General features: G+C 52.0%; 1 protein-coding gene across 6 annotated transcripts in view; it reads right to left on the reverse strand.

The window, feature by feature from the left end:
• cadm2b (cell adhesion molecule 2b) overlaps positions 1–17,231 on the reverse strand; it is a 1,840,301-nt gene that overhangs the window by 132,775 nt on the left and 1,690,295 nt on the right. The window lies entirely within an intron of this gene.

Genomic DNA, 17,231 nt, shown 5'->3' on the forward strand with positions numbered 1-17,231 from the left:
ATCTGCTCTATATCTATCCATTTACATACCTCTCCATTCACCTGAGGAAGGAGCTGTGCTCCGAAAGCTAGTGTTTGAAACAAACATGTTGGACTTTAACCTGGTGTGTGAGACTTCTTACTGTGCTATCCCATTTAGGTAGCAGTGCCACACAACACGATGGATGGTATCCTCAATGTGAAGACAGGACTTTGTCTCCACAAGGACTGTGCTGTGGTCATGCCTACCGATACTGTCATGGACAGATACACCTGCAGCAGGCGTGTTGGTGAGGATGAGGTCAAGTATGTTTTTCCCTCACCACCTGCTGCAGTTCCAGCCTAGCAGCTATTGTCCTTTAGGACCCGGCCAGCTGGGTTTGTGGGTGCTACTGAGCCACTCTTGGTGATGGGCATTGAAATCCCCCACCCAGAGCATATTCTGTGCCCTTGCCACCCTCAGTGCTTCCTCCAAGTGGTGTTCAACATGGAGGAGAACTGATTCAGCAGCTGGTGGCCGGTATGTGGTAATCAGCAGGAGGTTTCCTTGTCCATGTTTAACCTGAAGCCAGGAGACTTCATTTGGTTTGAAATCAACATTCAGGATTCCCAGGGCCACTCCCTCCTGACTGTAACTCACTGTGCCACCCCCACCTGCCGGTCAGACAGGACATACCCAGGAAGGGTGATAGTGGAGTCTGGGACATTGTCTGTAAGGTATGATTCTGTGAGTGTGACTATGTCAGGCTGTAGTTTGACGACTCTGTGAGAAGCTCTCCCAACTTTGGCACAAACTCCCAGTAAGGAGGCTTTTGCAGGGTCGGCAGGGCTGGGTTTGCCGTTGTCGATTCCGGTGCTTCGGTCGATGCTGGGTGGTCCGTCTGGTTTCATTCCTTTTAGTCTTTGGAACAGTTTGAACTCCGCCAGTTATATCAGAGGGAATTTAAGAGTCAAGCACATTGCTGTGGGTCTGGAGTCACATACAGGCCAGACCGAGCAGATTTCCTTCCCGATAGGACATTAGTGATCCTAATTTGGGCTTTTTTTCTCTTTGTCCATTTTCTCATCCACTCTTCCGAAGGTGCTGAAGGTGTTGGGTATGGTGAGGCAGGTGCGATCGTCCCTCAGGTGTTCAGTCCAGGGGCCAGTCATGTGATATCAGGGCCAATGGGAGATTAGACTGAGCCACTTCGGTTCCATGTGGGCAGCACGGTAGCATGGTGGTTAGCATAAATGCTTCACAGCTCCAGGGTCCCAGGTTCGATTCCCGGCTGGGTCACTGTCTGTGTGGAGTCTGCACGTTCTCCCTGTGTGTGCGTGGGTTTCCTCCGGGTGCTCCGGTTTCCTCCCACAGTCCAAAGATGTGCGGGTTAGGTGGATTGGCCATGCTAAATTGCCCTTAGTGTCCTAAAAAGTAAGGTTAAGGTTAAAAGTAAGGGGGGTTGTTGGGTTACGGGTATAGGATGGATACGTGGGTTTGAGTAGGGTGATCATGGCTCGGCGCAACATCGAGGGCCGAAGGGCCTGTACTGTACTGTACTGTTCTATGTTCTATGTGAATTGAGCTGAATGTGCCACAGGTTAACCCTTCCAAATACTTCACCAGCAGCCTTTCCTTGAGGTCAGGAGGGGCTGTTTTACAATGTTCAGCTCCATTCACTGCCGTCTGGTAACAAAACTGCCCATGCCAACCTTAAGGAGCTGTGAGTATTGTAGACATGCCACCCCATCACCAGGAAGGGAGGGGGGGGGAGATAATTCAGCCCCTTCAGACTGTTCCATTTGTCAATTAGATCATGGCTGTTCTGCATCTTAAATCCATTCACCTCTCCCCTCCTTATTATTGTTATTATATTATTATTCACCCTTCATAACCTTAACTGACAAAACCTAGGTTTAGAAATCTTCGACTGACTGCTCTTTTGCAGGGAGAGTTCCAAATTTCCACAGCCATTTTTGTGGATAAGCGGGAGAGGACACAAATACTAAAATAAATGTTGTTCAGAAACATGGGAACAAAGGGGGTTAATGTGTAATCTCGATGCCTGATAGAATCTCCTGCATTTGCATTCTCTCCTCGATTGTTAAAGCTGCTCTCCTGAGATAAGCAGCTGTAACCTCTCACAGAGTGGAGCTGCTTGTAACTCAAATAACGTGGGGCCAGTGACCTTGAGCAAGAGGGGACAGGCATGGGCAAGTGAAAGGAATAGGATATAAATATATACTGCAGCCAGGCGAGGAAGCTGAACACCTATCAAAGATAATACAGCGACATAAAGCAGTAGCTCTGGAGACAGCCCATCAGCACAAACACAGCTCACACTCAACGTTAATGTGTGAGGTCCTGGCTCAGTGAGAAGTTGGTTCACAAGCAACCGATACTCTGAGGAGTCAGAAAATCAGTCACGTGAGGGTCTAGTCCTCTGGCCAGTCCTTCAGCAAGAATACTTACAGTTAAAAAGCAGCCAATATGTAAAAGCCAAAAGGAGGTATTGCCAAAAGGCCGCTTGAATTGGGCAATTTTCTGAAATTGGCCAAACATTATCCTTCTCGCACTCCACTGGATGTAGAAATTGGACCGAACAAAAACCCTTGACAACCTAACATAGGCACACGCCCTCAATATGCTCAACAGATGGCAGAGGCACTTGATTCACACAATGAAATGTGATATCCAAGATTTATATGATTTGGTTCAAATATTGGATTGCTATGAGCAGCTATAGATCTGCAATAATACTAACGAGCTAAGGAACCGCCGTCTGAATGTGCCCCCTGTGGTAAACCACTGTTACACCTTTATTAGGTGATGTATGGTAGGACCTGTACTACAGGTTCGCCGGTAGTCCCTGCCTGCTTGCTCCGCCCAGTAGGCGGAGTATAAATATGTGTGTCCTCCATGTAGCAGCCATTTCGCCAGCTGCTGTGGGAGGCCACACATCTTAGAGCAATAAAGCCTCAGTTGTACTCAACTCTAGTCTTTGTTCAATTGATCGTGCATCAATTCATTGCTCTAAGATTTTCTAAAAATGGACCTCCGTATCAAACCAGATCGCCTGCAGCTGGATCCACAATCAAGCGACGCCAAAAAGAACTTGTTTCGAGGCGAATATCAACTCTGCGCCCAGCGCTATCTCGGAGGCTCAGAAGATACAGATCCTGTACTCAAGGTTGAGCTCCGACGTTTTCCTGCTGATCCAGGACGCGCTGAACTACGCCGAAGCCATGACGCTTCTCAAAGAAAACTACGTGCAGAACACGATCTTCGGCAGGCACGTACTCGCCACTCGCTCTCAACTCCCTGGTGAGTCAATCGAAGAGTTCTGGCGGGTCCTAATCCCACTCGTCTGGGACTGTAACTGTCAGGCCGTTACAGCCACTGAACATTCAAACCTCCTTATGGGGGACGCGTTCGATACGGGGATTGGGTCGGACCTCATACGCCAAAGACTGTTGGAGGGCGCCACACTCGATCTAGCTGAGCTAAAGAAGCTAGCGCAGTCCATGACGGTCGCCTTGCGCAACATTCAGGCCTACACCCCCAGCCGTGCGGCCCACCCCTCCTACGCATCGTGGACCCCACAGACGGCCACCCCAGCGGGGGCCTTACCCAGCGGGGGCCTTACCCAGCGGGGGCCTTACCCAGCGGGGGCCTTACCCAGCCAATATGCCCCAGGGGCCCCTGATGTGCTTCTGCAGAAACACCCTCACTAACGCTGCCCGACCCGCGCTGCCCTTTGTAAAGCTTGTGGTAAAAAGGGTCACTTTGCCGCGGTGTGCCAGGCCCGTGCAGTTGCCGCTGTCGCCCCCACCCCCCCTAGTCTACGCACAATGGGCGCCGCCATCTTCACCTCTCTAGACCACGCGCGGTCAAAGGGCGCCGCCATCTTCCCCCCTCAGACCACGTGTGGCTGGCCCATGGGCGCCGCCATTTTGTCCCTCTCAAGATCTTCAGATGCCGCCATCTTGTCTTCCCCACGGCACATGGACACCGACGGCATTTCAGGACCTGGGCCCCCACAGGCTCCCTATCATCCGACGTCAGCGACGACCGACCACGACTCGCCTCAGTGACAATTGACCAGTCTCATCCGCACAACCCGGCCACCGCATCGGCCAGCGTGAAAATCAACGGCCACATGACCTCTTGCCTGCTGGACTCCGGGAGCACCGAAAGCTTCATCCACCTGGATACGGTAAGGCGCTGCTCCCTCGGGGTACACCCCGCCAATCAAAAAACCTCCCAGGCCTCCGGATCCCATTCCGCCGCGATCCGGGGGTACTGTACGGTCACACTCACGGTCCAGGGCGTAGAATTCAGCGGCTTCCACCTCTACGTCCTCCCTAACCTCTGCGCTGCCCTACTGCGAGGCCTGGACTTTCAGTACAACCTCCAGAGCATAACACTGAAATTCGGCTGGCCCCTACCACCCCTCGCTGTGTGCGGCCTCGCGACCCTAAAGGTCGATCCACCTTCCCTCTTCGCAAATCTAACCACGGATTGCAAACCCATCGCCACCAGGAGCAGACGGTACAGCACCCAGGACAGGACCTTCATCAGGTCCGAGGTCCAGCGGCTGCTTCGGGAGGGCATGATCGAGGCCAGCAACTGCCCAAGTGGTAGTCGTTAAAACTGGGGAGAAAAACAGAATGGTCGTGGACTACAGCCAGACCATCAATCGGTACACGCAGCTCGACATGTACCTGCTCCCAAGCATATCTGATATGGTCAATCAGATTGCACAGGGTCTTCTCAAGTGTAGACCTCAAATCTGCCTACCACCAGCTCCCCATTCGCAAATCGGACTGTCCCTACACTGCCTTTGAGGCGGATGGTCGCCTCTATCACTTCCTCAGTGTTCCCTTCGGCGTCACTAATGGGGTCTCGATCTTCCAAAGGGAGATGGACCGAATGGTAGACCGGTACGGTTTGCGGGCCACCTTCCCGTACCTAGACAACGTCACCATCTGCAGCCATGATCAGCAGGACCACGATGCCAACCTTGCTAAATTTCTTCACACCGCCGCTCTCCTAAACCTCACCTACAACAAGGAGAAGTGCGTGTTTAGCACGACCCGCTTAGCCATCCTCGGCTATGTGGTCCAGAACGGAGTTCTGGGGCCCGATCCCGACGGCATGCGCCCCCTCATGGAGCTCCCCCTCCCCCACTGTCCCAAAGACCTCAAACACTGCCTGGTGATCTTTTCATACTACGCCCAGTGGGTCCCAAACTATGCGGACAATGCCCGCCCACTCATGCAGTCCACCCACTTTCCCCTGACGGCCGAGGCACAACAGGCCTTCGTCTGTATCAGAGCCGATATCGCCAAGGCCGGGATGCACACAGTCGACGAGACACTGGCCTTTCAAGTAGAGAGCGACGCATCAGACGTCGCCCTAGCCGCCACCCTCAATCAGGCAGGCAGACCCGTGGCATTCTTCTCCCGCACCCTTCATGCCTCAGAAATTCGGCACTCATCCGTCAAAAAAGAGGCCCAGCCCATTGTTGAAGTTGTGCGGCATTGGAGGCATTACCTGGCCAGCAGGAGATTCACTCTCCTCACTGACCAACGGTCGGTAGCCTTAATGTTCAATAACACACAGCGGGGCAGGACCAGGCAGGCCAGCAGCACGGTTCAATTCCCGTACCAGCCTCCCCGAACAGGTGCAGGAATGTGGCGACTAGGGGCTTTTCACAGTAACTTCATTGAAGCCTATTCGTGACAATAAGCAGTTATTATTCATGCCTTTCTTACCTCTAGACTCAAGTATTATAATACACTTCTGGCTGGTCTCCTTAGTTCTACCCTCCATAAACTTAAAGCCACCCAAAGCTTAGTTGCCTGTGTCTCAGTTCATTCACCAATCACCCCTGTGCTTATTGACCAACACAAATTCTTGGTGAAACAACACCTTGATTTAAAAATTCTCATCCTTGTTTTCAAATCTCTCTATAGTCTTTCCCGTGTCTGTGTAACTCTTCCAGCCCCAGAACTCTCGGAGATATCTATCCCTCTCTACTTCTGACCTCTTGGGGGGGATTCTCCACTCCTGCGCGGAATCGGGAAGGCCGTTGTGAACTCGGCCGAGTTTCACGACGGCCTCAGAGGCCGCTCCTCGCACCCTATTCCGCCCCCCCCCCCCCCCAAGGGGGCTAGGAGCGGCGCTCCGTAAATCTTGGCCGCCGGGCCTTGACGCTTGCGTCAAGTCGGCGCGCCGAGAATGACGCGACGGCGGCGCCTAAGTGACGTCAGCCACGCATGCGCAGGTTGGCAGAGGTAGGGACAAGGCAGGGGTACAGACAGGGTAGGGACAGAGAGAGGGCAGGGGCAGAGACAGGGCAGGGGTAGAGACAGGGTGAGGCAGAGACAGGGCAGGGCCAGAGAGAGGGCAGGAGCAGAGACAGGGCAGGGGCAGAGACAGGGCAGGGGTAGGGACAGGGCGGGGGCAGAGAGAGGGCAGGGGTAGACACAGGGCAGGGGCAGAGAGAGGGCAGGGGTAGAGACAGGGCAGGGACAGAGAGAGGGCAGGGGTAGAGACAGGGCAGGGGCAGGGGTAGAGACAGGGCAGGGGCAGAGAGAGGGTGGGGTAGAGAGAGGGCAGGGGCAGAGAGAGGGCAGGGGCAGAGAGAGGGCAGGGGTAGAGAGAGGGCAGGGGTAGAGACAGGGAGGGACAGAGACAGGGCAGGGGTAGAGAGAGGGCAGGGGTAGAGACAGGGCAGGGGCAGAGAGAGGGCTGGGGTAGAGAGAGGCAGGGGTAGAGACAGGGCAGGGGCAGAGACAGGGCGTGGCAGAGACAGGGCAGGGGTAGAGAGAGGCAGGGGGAGAGACAGGGCAGGGGTAGAGACAGGGCAGGGGCAGAGACAGGGCAGGGACAGAGAGAGGGCAGGGGTAGAGACAGGGCGGGGCAGAGAGAGGCGGGGCAGAGACAGAGCAGGGACAGAGAGAGGGCAGGGGTAGAGACAGGGCAGGGGTAGAGACAGGGCAGGGGTAGAGACAGGGCAGGGGCAGAGAGAGGCGGGGTAGAGACAGGGCAGGGGCAGGGGTAGAGACAGGGCAGGGGCAGAGAGAAGGCAGGGGTAGAGACAGGGCAGGGGCAGGGGTAGAGACAGGGCAGGGGCAGAGAGAGGGCAGGGGTAGAGACAGGGCAGGGGCAGGGGTAGAGACAGGGCAGGGGCAGAGAGAGGGCAGGGGTAGAGAGAGGCAGGGGCAGAGACAGGGCAGGGGCAGAGACAGGGCAGGGGTAGAGAGAGGCAGGGACAGAGAGAGGGCATGGGTAGAGAGAGGCAGGGGTAGAGACAGGGCAGGGGCAGGGGTAGAGACAGGGCAGGGGCAGAGAGAGGGCAGGGGTAGAGAGAGGCAGGGGCAGAGACAGGGCAGGGGCAGAGACAGGGCAGGGGTAGAGAGAGGCAGGGGCAGAGAGAGGGCATGGGTAGAGAGAGGCAGGGGTAGAGACAGGGCAGGGGCAGAGACAGGGCAGGGGTAGAGAGAGGCAGGGGTAGAGACAGGGCTGGGGCAGAGAGAGGGCAGGGGTAGAGACAGGGAAGGGGTAGAGACAGGGCGGGGCAGAGACAGGGCAGGGGCAGAGAGAGGGCAGGGGTAGAGACAGGGCAGGGGCAGAGACAGGGCGGGGCAGAGAGAGGGCAGGGGTAGAGACAGGGCGGGGCAGAGGGAGGGCAGGGGCAGAGAGAGGGCAGGGGCAGAGAGAGGGCAGGGGCAGAGAGAGGGCAGCGGCAGAGAGAGGGCAGGGGCAGAGAGAGGGCAGGGGTAGAGAGAGGGCAGGGGCAGAGAGAGGGCAGGGCAGAGAGAGGGCAGGGGCAGATCCAGGGCAGGGACAGAGACAGGGCAGGGGTAGAGACAAGTGATGTTGTGAACTTGTGCTTCTCCCTATCTATGTGCTGGAGACAGCGTGTCCCTGTCTACGCTTCAAAACCCTTTCACATTCTGAACACCTCCATTAAACACCTTGAAAATAATCAGTTGTTGAATTGTTGAAGAGAGAGATGGCACAAGGTTAGCAGGAGAGTTCAATACAATGTTCCCAATTTATTCACCTCTGTTCTGTATTCATCAAGTTAACATTGAAATATCTGATTAAACCACAAGTGAGTTACCAAATATCAGATTAAAATAAAATTGATGTTATCACTTGTATTTGATATTAATCAGAGTTGCTATCGCACATGATGAATGGTGAGCTGTTGAAGGTATTGTACTTATCCAGGTCAAAGCAGTTCTATGAATTTACCTGGGCGTTTATTATTCCATTTGTGTTATCAATATTCTTATCATTGAATTGAAAGATGTTGCGTGAGGCAAACAGATAATGTTGGGTCACAAGAATAAGAGAAAAATTACTTCCACCCAACTAAGCACCGATTACACTGAAGCCCCTTCCTTACCTGTTACATCAAACACTCCCAGGGCAGATCCGCTTCAGATACGCTGGGGGGAGGGGGGAACGGAGATGGCAGGCGACATGGTGCCAGGGGACCGGTGCCAGGGGGCTGATGCCAACTTGCCCGTGCGACCTGGTGGAGGGCGTGAAGCTTCGTATGTCACTGGGTGCTGATCCTCCTGGTGACATTCCTCAAGCCCCCCAGCTGATGATACCCCGCTATGGGGTCGTTGAGGGCCAGCCTTTTTCAGACCTTTCCATGCCCCCTTTAGGCCTCCCCCTCCCCTTGTAGGAATCCCATCCCTCACCCCCCCAACCTTCCAGAGGCTTCTTCGCTTCCGCCCTGCAGCCCCCTCACCCTTCATATCCCCCATCCACCCTCCTTTCATGGGCATGGCTCCACCAGGCCCAAACGCTTGGCAGTACCACCCTGGCACCCGGGCACAAAATGTGTTTGATCAGGTCGCACACAAGGTAAGAGCCCACGGTGCTGGGTAGTATATTAACATGGATAGAGAATGGGCTAACTGAGAGAAGACAGTCGGGATAAGAGGGGCATTTTCAGGATAGCAACCTGTATCTAGTGGAGCCATGAGTGGGAAAAAACTTGACAGATGGAATATAATGTCAGAAAATGTGAAGTTCTGCACTTTGGTAGGAAGAATAAAGGAGCTGACTATGATCTAAATGGAGAGAGATTGCAGAAAGCTGCAGCACGGAGGGATTTGGGATCCTTCTGCATTAATCACAAACCATGAGCAATTCAGCAGCAAATAGGAAAGGCAAATGGAATGTTGGTCTTTATTTCAAAGGCAATAAAGTATAGAAACAGGGAAGTGCTGCTAAAACTACACGAGACACCAGTTAGACCACAGCTGGAATATTCTAAACAGTTTTGATCCAATTTTCTAAGGAAAGATATCCTGGCATTGGGGGCAGTCCGGAGAAGGTTCACTCGGTTGATCCCAGGAATGGAGGGATTTTCCTACGAGGAGAGGTTGAGTAGATTGGGCCTGTCCTCATTGGAGTTTAGAAGAATGAGAGGCGACCTTATTGAGCCATATCGGATTCTCAGGGGGTTTGACAGGGTCGATGCTGAGAGGTTGTTTCCCCGTGTGGGAGAGTCTGGGACCAGAGGGTGGAATCTCAGTGTAAGGGGGTCGGCCATTTCAGACAGAGATGAGGAGTTTCTTCTCTCAGATAGTAGTGAATCTGAAGAATCCTTTACCGCAGAGAGCTGTTGAGGCTGGACCATTAAGTACGTTCAAGGGTGAGAAAGACAGAATTTTAATCAGTGAGGGAATCGAGGGATATGGGATAAGGTGGGACAATGGAGTGAAGGATTATATCAGATCAGTCATGATCTCACTGAATGGCAAAGCAGACTCGAGGGGCCGAATGGCCTACTTCTGCTCCTACGTCTTATGGAGTATACTCTACACTGTCCCCATCAAACACTCCCAGGACAGGTACAGCACGGGTTAGATACAGAGTAAAGCTGCCTCTACACTGTCCCCATCAAACACTCCCAGGACAGGTACAGCACGGGGTTAGATACAGAGTAAAGCTGCCTCTACACTGTCCCCATCAAACACTCCCAGGACAGGTACAGCACGGGGTTAGATACAGAGTAAAGCTCCCTCTACACTGTCCCCATCAAACACTCCCAGGACAGGTACAGCACGGGGTTAGATACAGAGTAAAGCTCCCTTCACACTGTCCCCATCAAACACTCCTAGGACAGGTACAGCACTGGGTTCGATACAGGGTAAAGCACTCCCTACACTGTCCCCATCAATCACTCCCAGGACTGGTACAGCACGGGGTTAGATACAGAGTAAAGCTCCCCCTACACTGTCCCCATTAAACACTCCCAGGACAGGTACAGCACGGGGTTAGATACAGAGTAAAGCTCCCTCTACACTGTCCCCATCAAACACCCCCAAGATAGGTACAGCACGGGGTTAGATACAGAGTAAAGCTCCCTCTACACTGTCCCCATCAAACACTCCCAGGACAGGTACAGCACGGGGTTAGATACAGAGTAAACCTCCCTCTACACTGTCCCCATCAAACACTCCCAGGATAGGTACAGCACGGGGTTAGATACAGAGTAAAGCTCCCTCTACACTGTCCCCATCAAACCCTTCCTGGACAGGTATAGCACGGCGTTAGATACAGAGTAAAGCTCCCTTCACACTGTCCCCATCAATCACTCCCAGGATAGGTATAGCACGGCGTTAGATACAGAGTAAAACTCCCTCTACACTGCCCCCATCAAACACTCCCGGGACAGGTACAGCACGGGGTTAGATACAGAGTAAAGCTCCCTCTACACTGCCCCCATCAAACACCCCCAGGACAGGTACAGCACGGGGTTAGATACAGAGTAAAGCTCCTTCTACACTTTCCCCATCAAACATTCCCAGAACAGGTACAGCACGGGGTTTGATTCACTTGATACAGAGGAAAGCTCCCTGATTATTGTCCAATCAATATATTTCATCCTCGAGCTCTGTTGACTGCAACATTTTGTTATACTTGACATGTTTCCATTTCTAATACCAGCCAACCTGTGGCATTTCTGAGTGAAATTGCCAATTTAATGTTAAATTAAATGAAAATAAAGGACAGTTAATCCCCACTCGGAACAGACTTGACATTTGAAACTCATTTGAAACTTCATAAGTGAGCGAGTGCGAGTGTCCAGAGTCACATGTTCGGTCAGAGTATACATACTTCACAGTCACAGTCACACGCACGGCACTAATTCTAACATCAAATCTCCCCTTTAATTGCTAGTCATGGTTAATCTTCCATTGGTGCTTTAATTCCTCAACTCCTCTTCCATATTGATGAGGCTCAGGTAATCCAGGTCATGGCTCCTGCACTGACAGAACTGCAGGAGCACGCAAACAACCTCCCAACAGAGCCTTCCACCATTTTCCATTCACCCTCTACTCCACACTTTATTGCAGAGTTGCCTTTATAAAAAATTCAACCAAATTCCAATCTTCACTCTCCTCCCATATCCCACAATCCCACCTGTCCATCATCGCCTCGTATGAATTCCTCAATCTCACCTACCCCCCTTCTATCCATCCCTCAATCTCACCTACCCCCCTTCGCCCTGTATCCCTCAAACCTACCTACCCACCACTTCCTCGTAACCCTCAATTCCACCTACCCACCTCGCTCTCTAGCCCTCAATCCCATTTACCCACCTTCTCCCTGTTTCCCTCAATCTCGCTGACCTACCTTCCTCCCACTTTCATCATTCCTTCAATCTCACCTACCTACCTTTTTAAAAATTAATTGACAGGATGTGGGCGTCGCTGGTTAGGCCAGTATTTATTTCCCATCCCTAGTTGCCCTTCAGAAGGTGGTGGTGAGTTGCCTTCTAAAACCGCTGCTGTCTCTGAGGAGTAGGTACACCAATGTGCTGTTAGGGAGGAAATTCCAGGATTTTGCCCCAACGACAGTGAAGGAACGGCGATATATTTCCCAGTCAGGGTGGTGAGTGACTTGGAGGGGAACCTCCAGGTGGTGGGGTTCCCAGGTATCTGCTGCTCTTGTCCTTCTAGATGGTAGTGGACGTGGGTTTGGAAGGAGCTGCCTCAGGAACCTTGGTGAGTTACTGCAGTGCATCTTGTAGATGGTACACACGGCTGCCACTGTGCATCGGTGGTGGAGGGTTTGAATGTTTGTGGAAGGGGAGCAATAAAGCAGGGCTGCTTTGTCCTGGATGGTGTTGAGCTTCTTGAGTGTTGTTGGGGCTGCGCTCATCCAGGCAAGTGGAGAGCGTTCCATTACACTCCTCACCTGTGGATTGTAGATGGTGGACAGGCTTTGGGGGGTCAGGAGGTGAGTTAATCGCAGCAGGATTCTTAACTTTAACCTGCCCTGGTAGCCACAGTATTAATGTGGCTAGTCCAGTTTATTTTCAGATCAATGGTAACCCCCAGGATGTTGATTGTTGGGGATTCAGTGATGGTAATGCCATTGACTGTCGAGGGGTGATGGTTAGATCCTCGCTTGTAGGAGATGGTCATTGCCTGGCACTTGTGTGTCGCGAATGTAACTTGCCACTTGTCAGCCCGAGCCTGGATATTGTCCAGGTCTTGTTGCATTTGGACACGGACTGCTTCATTATCTGAGAAGTTACTCATGGTGCTGAACATTGTTCAGTCATCTGCAAACATCCCCCCTTCTGACCTTCTCCCCATCACTCAATCCTACACCTTCTCACCTGCTCCCCATCCCTCGGTCCCACCTACCCACCATCTCCCCATTTCCCTCAATCCCACCTACCCACCAGCTCCCCATTTCCCTTAGTCCCACCTACTCACCTTCTACCCGTATCCCTCAATCCCACACCTACCCACCTGCTCCCCATTTCCCTCAATCCCACTTACCACCTTCTTCCCATCCCTCAGTCCCACCTAACCACCTTCTCCCCATCCCTCAGTCCCACCTAACCACCTTCTCCCCATCCCTCAGTCCCACCTAACCACCTTCTCCCCATCCCTCAGTCCCACCTAACCACCTTCTCCCCATCCCTCAGTCCCACCTAACCACCTTCTCCCCATCCCTCAGTCCCACCTAACCACCTTCTCCCCATCCCTCAGTCCCACCTAACCACCTTCTCCCCATCCCTCAGTCCCACCTAACCACCTTCTCCCCATCCCTCAGTCCCACCTAACCACCTTCTCCCAATCCCTCAGTCCCACCTAACCACCTTCTCCCGTGTCCCTCAATCCCATCTCCCCACCTTTTCCCCGTATCTCTCAAACCCACCTACCCACCTTCTCCCTGTTTACCTCCTATCTCACCTACCCACCTTCTCCCCGTATCCCTCAATCCCACACTTACCCACCTTCTCTCCGTATCCCTCAATCCCACACTTACCCACCTTCTCCCCGTATCCCTCAATCACACACTTACCCACCTGCTCCCCATCCCTCAGTCCCACCTACCCACCTTCTCCCCGTTTCACAGTAACTTCATTGAAGCCTACTAGTGACAATCAGCGATTTTCATTTCATAGCTCTTTAAAGGAACAGCTCAGAAACAATTGACAAAGAGTCATCGGACAACAAAGAACAAAGAAAAGTACAGCACAGGATCAGGCCCTTCGGCCCTCCAAGCCCGTGCCAACCATGCTGCCGACTAAACTACAATCTTCTACACTTCCAGGGTCCGTATCCCTCTATTCCCATCCTATTCCTGTGTTTGTCAAGATGCCCCTTAAACGTCACTATCATCCCTGCTTCCACCACCTCCTCCGGCAGCGAGTTCCAGGCACCCAGTACCCTCTGTGTAAAAAACTTGCCTCGTACCTCTCCTCTAAACCTTGCCCCTCACACATTAAACCTATGTCCCCTAGTAATTGACCCCTCTCCCCTGGGGAAAAGCCTCTGACTATCCACTCTGTCTATGCCCCCCATAATTGTGTAGACCTCTATCAGGTCACCCCTCAACCTCCGTCATTCCACTGAGAACAAACCGAGTTTATTCAACCGCTCCTCATAGCTAATGCCCTCTATACCAGTTTTATACAGCTGCAACATGACTTGCCACTTCTTATACTCAATGCCCCGGCCAATTCATAGAATTTACAGTGCAGAAGGAGGCCATTCGGCCCATCGAGTCTGCACCGGCTCTTGGAAAGAGCACCCTACCCCCTACCCAAGGTCAACACCTCCACCCGATCCCCATAACTCAGTAACCCCACCCAACACTAAGGGCAATTTTGGACACTAAGGGCAATTTATCATGGCCAATCCACCTAACCTGCACGTCTTTGGACTGTGGGAGGAAACTGGAGCACCTGGAGGAAACCCACGCACACACGGGGAGGATGTGCAGACTCCGCACAGACAGTGACCCATGGCGGAATCGAACCTGGGACCCTGGAGCTGTGAAGCGATTGTGCTATCCACAATGCTACCGTGCCCAATGAAGGCAAGCATGCTGTATGCCTTCTTGACTACCTTCTCCACCTGTGTTGCCCTTTCAGTGACCTGTGGACCTGTACACCTAGATCTCTCTGACTGTCAATACTCTTGAGGCTTCTGCCATTCACTATATATTCCCTACCTGCATTAGACCTTCCAAAATACATTACCTCACATTTGTCCAGATTAAACTCCATCTGCCATCTCTCCGCCCAAACCTCCAAACAATCTAAATCCTGCTGTATCCTCTGACAGTCCTCATCGCTATCCGCAATTCCACCAACCTTTGTGTCGTCTGCAAACTTACTAATCAGACCAGTTACATTTTCCTCCAATATGAACAGCAAAGGCCCCAGCACTGACCCTGCGGAACACCACTAGTCACAGCCCTCCAATCAGTAAAAGCACCCTTCCATTGCTACTCTCTGCCTTCTATGACCTAGCCAGTTCTGTATCCACCTTGCCAGCTCACTCCTGATCCCGTGTGACTTCACCTTTTGTACCAGTCTACCATGAGGGACCTTGTCAAAGGCCTTACTGAAGTCCATGTAGACAACATCCACTGCCCTACCTTCATCAATCATCTTTGTGACCTCTTCGAAAAACTCTATCAAGTTAGTGAGACACGACCTCCCCTTTACAAAACCATGCTGCCTCTCACTAATACATCCATTTACTTCCAAATGGGAGTAGATCCTGTCTCGAAGAATTCTCTCCAGTAATTTCCCTACCACTGACGTAAGGCTCACCAGCCTGTAGTTCCCTGGATGATCCTTGCTACCCTTCTTAAACAAAGGAACAGCATTGGCTTTTCTCCGGTCCTCCAGGACATCGCCTAAAGACATTGAGGATCCAAAGATTTCTGTCAAGGCCTCAGCAATTTCCTCTCTAACCTCCTTCAGTATTCTGGGATAGATCCCATCAGGCCCTGGGGACGTATCCACCTTAATATTTTTCAAGACACACAACACCTCGTCTTTTTGGATCTCAATGTGACTCAGGCTATCTACACACCCTTCTCCAGACTCAACATCCACCAATTCCTTCTCTTTGATGAATACTGATGCAAAGTATTCATTTAGTACCTCGCCCATTTCCTCTGGCTCCACACATAGATTCCCTTGCCTATTCTTCAGTTGGCCAACTCTTTCCCTGGCTACCCTCTTGCTTTTTATGTACGTGTAAAAAGCCTTGGGATTTTCCTTAACCCTATTTGCCAATGACTTTTCGTGACCCCTTCTAGCCCTCCTGACTCCTTGCTTAAGTTCCTTCCTACTTTCCTTATATTCCCCACAGGCTTTGTCTGTTCCCAGCCTTCTAGCCCTGACACATGCCTCCTTTTTCGATTTGACGAAACCTACAATATCTCTCGTTACCCAAGGTTCCCGAAATTTGCCGTATTTATCCTTCTTCCGGTCCTGAATTCCTTTCAACTGACATTTGAAAGCCTCCCACATGTCAGATGTTGATTTACCCCTGAGCATCCGCCCCCCAATCTAGGTTCTTCAGTTCCCACCTAATATTGTTATAATTAGCCTTCCCCCAATTTAGCACATTCACCCTTATCACTCTTATCCTTGTCCACCAGCACTTTAAAACATACTGAATTGTGGTCACTGTTCCCGAAATGCTCCCCTACTGAAACTTCTACCACCTGGCCGGGCTCATTCCCCAATACCAGGTCCAGCACAGCCCCTTCCCTAGTTGGACTGTCTACACATTGTTTTAAGAACCCCTCCTGGATGCTCCTTACAAACTCTGCCCCGTCCTGGCCCCTAGCACTAAGTGAGTCCCAGTCAATATTGAGGAAGTTGAAGTCTCCCATCACAATAACCCTGTTGCTTTTACTCCTTTCCAAAATCTGTCCACCTATCTGCTCCTCTATCTCCCACTGGCTGTTGGGAGGCCTGTAGTAAACCCCCAACATTGTGACTGCACCCTTCTTATTCCTGATCTCTACCCATATAGCCTCGCTGCCCTCCGAGGTGTCCTCCCGCAGTACAGCTGTGATATTCTCCCTAACCAGTAGCAACTCCTCCACCCCTTTTACATCCCCCTCTATCCTGCCTGAAACATCTAAATCCTGGAATGTTTAGCTGCCAATCCTGTCCTTCCCTCAACCAGGTCTCTGGTTCCTGCCTAATAAAGGTCTATGGCAACAACATCATAGTTCCAAGTACTAATCCAAGCTCTAAGTTCATCCCGTACTACTTGCATTAAAACATATGCACTTCAGGCCACCAGACCCGCTGTGTTCAGCAACATTTCCCTGTCTGCTCTGCCTCAGAGCCATACTGGCCCTATTTCCTAGTTCTCCCTCAATGCTTTCACCTTCTGACCTATTGCTCCGGTACCCACCCCCCTGCCATACTAGTTTAAACCCTCCCATGTGACACTAGCAAACCTCATGGCCAGGATATTTATGCCTCTCCAGTTTAGATGCAACCCGTCCTTATACAGGTCACACCTGCCCTGGAAGAGCTCCCAGTGGTCCAGATAACGGAAACCCTCTCTCCTACACTAGCTGTTTAACCACGTGTTTAGCTGCTCTATCTTCCTATTTCTAGCCTCAGTGGCACGTGGCACTGGGAGTAATCCCGAGATTACAACCCTAAAGGTCCTTTTAACTTTCTGCCTAGCTCCCTGAACTCCTGCTGCAGGACCTCATGCCCCTTCCTGCCTATGTCGTTAGTACCAATATGTACAACAACCTCTGCCTGTTTGCCCTCCCCCTTCAGGATGCCCGCTACCCGTTCGGAGACATACTGGACCCTGGCACCAGGGAGGCAACATACCATCCTGGAGTCTCTTTCACGTCTACAGAAGTGCCTATCTATGCCCCTGACTATAGAGTCCCCGATGACTATTGCTCTTCTCGCTTTGACCCTCCTGCTGAAC

The sequence above is a fragment of the Scyliorhinus canicula genome, chromosome 7, assembly GCF_902713615.1.
Source record: "Scyliorhinus canicula chromosome 7, sScyCan1.1, whole genome shotgun sequence".
Lineage (NCBI taxonomy): Eukaryota > Metazoa > Chordata > Chondrichthyes > Carcharhiniformes > Scyliorhinidae > Scyliorhinus > Scyliorhinus canicula.